We start from the raw sequence: 3,003 nt of genomic DNA, 5'->3' as shown, positions 1-3,003 counted from the left end.
GCTGGCAGGCCAATAGCACTGAGCTGTGTAGGGACAATGCCACTTCCTGTTCTGTAACTGGGTAAGATGCTCACCCTAGAACCTTCGAGAATCTCTGTATGTCAAATGCCAGGGGTAGGGCCTAGTTGGGCGACTAAATGACTCAAAACAGCATCAGAAGAGCCCACAGCACCCTCCCAAGAGCCTGGGTTGGCTTCCGGCAGCTGTGGCCTTTGCCCCCGCCAGTTCCAGCCTCAGCAGACCCCTCCAGGGGGACTCTGAGACCTGGTCCTGGATGGGAGGAGCAGCTGGCTTACCCACATGCAAGGCTGAAGAGGCTGCCGGGAGCCCTAGGTCCCTTCTCACCACCAAGCAGCCCCCAGAGTCTGTCTTCAGAGCCAAAGGGTCCACATCTGCCAGGCCTGCTGAGAAGGGAGGGACCTTTCTGTCTTGCTTGTCTCCCCAAACCCAGGCTTGCAGGATTCCCAGGTGTAGCCCTGCAGAGCTCAGCCCTGGCCTCACCAGGGTCCTCAGGACCATCATGGTCCCAACAGCCTGCAGGGCTAAGGTAAAACCCCCTCAGTCATCTCCTGCTAAGCTTCCCAGCCCCCTTGGCAATACTTGTGCTCTCCTACCAGCCTGCTGCTCCCAGCTCCCCTGAGATCTTGGGTACTGAACACGATCCTCCGGGCTTCCCAGGTCCACTGACTCTGCTTGCTTCCAACGTGGGGCAAGCAGGCCTCCCCAGAGCTGTCTTGATCCTCCTGACACCACCCCCAGGCTGGAAGGCTCCTCTCTCCTCTGGACTCCCAGCACTTCCTGTTGGCATGGGAGCCATCTGGCTGTCCTCAATGGAGTTGTAACTTCCTGAGGCTGATACGGGGTTTGGCTTAAACTGTGGAATTTCAGGGCTTTCTCAGCATCACACAGCAGTAAATATTTGCTTCAGGGCAGAAATGGTACATTTGGGGTTATTAAAGTGAATGAGGAATAGTTTAGATAGGAAGTCACGGGTTTGGCCAAGCATTTATGGTTATGTAGTTGGGAGGAATTACACCTTCCTTCAGGTGAAAGGCAGGGCTGCTGTGTGTAAGTGCATGTATGTGCCTCTACGTGCAGGCACACATTTGTATGTGCATGCCTGCACGCGTGCATATGTACATGCATGAATGCATGCGTGTAGACACTTATGTGTACATGTGTCTACATGCATGTGTACATATTTGTGCATGTGCTTGTGTGTACATGTGTGTGTGTATGCTTGTATGTGTGTACATGTGCCTGTGTGTCCATGAGTACACATTTGTGTGCACGTGCATGCATGTGTGCCACAATTAGGAGATTCCATTCATATGTTTGGATTCAGCCGCTTTGACCAGTTCCAGTCTAAAGGGTTATTTTCAGTCTGGAGTCTGAAGCTTGGCCAGGGTTTTGTAAGTCCCCTGATGGGACCATCTAAAGGTTCTTAGCTGATTCTGAAGCTCCAGGAACGCTCAACTCCATTTAAAGATCAGCAAATTGTTGTAGGGCATTTACTAATGCCAGCCACTGTTCTGACTACTTGTCAGGAAATTCATTTGCTTTCCCCTCAAAACAGCTTATGAGCTAGATCCTGTTATGCCCTACTTTACCAGTAGGTAAACTGAGTCATGGAATGCTGGGACTTGCCCTGGGTCCAGCAGATGTGAGGTGCAGGATCGGGGTTCAGAGCCAGGATGGCCAGCTGATCCACGAGCAGCACCCCCTTGCTGCACTTGGAGTCCCCTACGTTTCCTCATTGCTAAGACGTTTCGAAAAGTGCCACCCTGGACCAGACTTCCCATTTCATAGGCCAGGACATGGAGGCCTGGGGACAGATGCCAAAGAGGGGATCCTCGTCATAAAGGAGCTTGTGGCATTATGAGAAGTGGAACCCAGAAGCTGTGCCTGACTGGGGTTGCCCCTTGAGTCCACGCCACGCCACCCCCTCCTCCTGCTGTCAGCTCTGCTGATGGCTGAAAGTCACCACGGGTCCCAGGGCAGCCCTGTGGTGGCTCAGGGCCAGGCATGTCCCCATCCGATCCTGGCTCAGCTGCTAACGTGATCTGTGACCTCCCCTCTGAGCATTGGTTTTCTCTTCGTGGATGGGGTGCTCATAGGACTTTCCTCACCTGCTGCCCTGAGGTTCTCTGTGCTCGTTCTAAGAGCCCAGAGGATCCTGCCTGTATGCAGAGTAGTGTGTCAGAGGGACAGAGCCATTTGGGGACTGCATCTCATGCCCTTGATGTTGTAAGGGCAGGGAGAGCTAGTGGCTCTGGCTTCTACCCCCACCCCACTGCCCCAGGAAGAAGCCCAGGTGCAAACAAGCATACAGAGTGACATCTTTAACACGGGGGATTCCAAGCAGACCCCACAGGACAGAGGTTAGCAGGGCCATGGGTGACATCTGAGAACGGAGGCAGTCACAGGTGACCAGACTACACTGGGTGTGTGATGGCCTCCACATTCCCCAGCCACAGCAAGAGAGGCCCAGCTTACATATGAGGGGGTAGGGGGATCAGGTGGGACCTGAGGAGGGACACCTATCCTCACCCTCAGGACAGAAACTGAAGAACCAAGGGGCTCAGGGTGGGGGCCCCAGCTGATCCAGTGGAAGTGTCATTGTATGTGATAGAATACAGAATAGTTCACAAGCATACCATAAAGAATGGCGACATGGACCATGATTCACACGCATGCTCTATTTTATCAGTAACTTGAGTTTCAAAAGTAACTGCAACTGTGTGTACTTTCCACCTAGAGATCCGAGGCCACAGCTGGGCTGACGTCTGTGTGTGCTGGAGCCAGGTACCAGAGGGTCATGGCAGAGGTCTCGGCCCTTGGCACTCGGGGTCTGCAGGTGGGCATCCACTGCACGAACCTCAGTTCTGCCCTCTGTAACCCAAAGGGCACTTGTACTTCCTCCCATCCGTGTAGACACCTGCTGATGCTCATGCCCGCATAAGAACAAACTTCTTTCAAATAAAGACAGGAGGGAAAGGAATG

The sequence above is a fragment of the Castor canadensis genome, chromosome 9 (genome assembly GCF_047511655.1).
Source record: "Castor canadensis chromosome 9, mCasCan1.hap1v2, whole genome shotgun sequence".
In the NCBI taxonomy this organism is placed as follows: Eukaryota; Metazoa; Chordata; class Mammalia; order Rodentia; family Castoridae; genus Castor; species Castor canadensis.
This window is presented reverse-complemented; position numbering follows the sequence as displayed.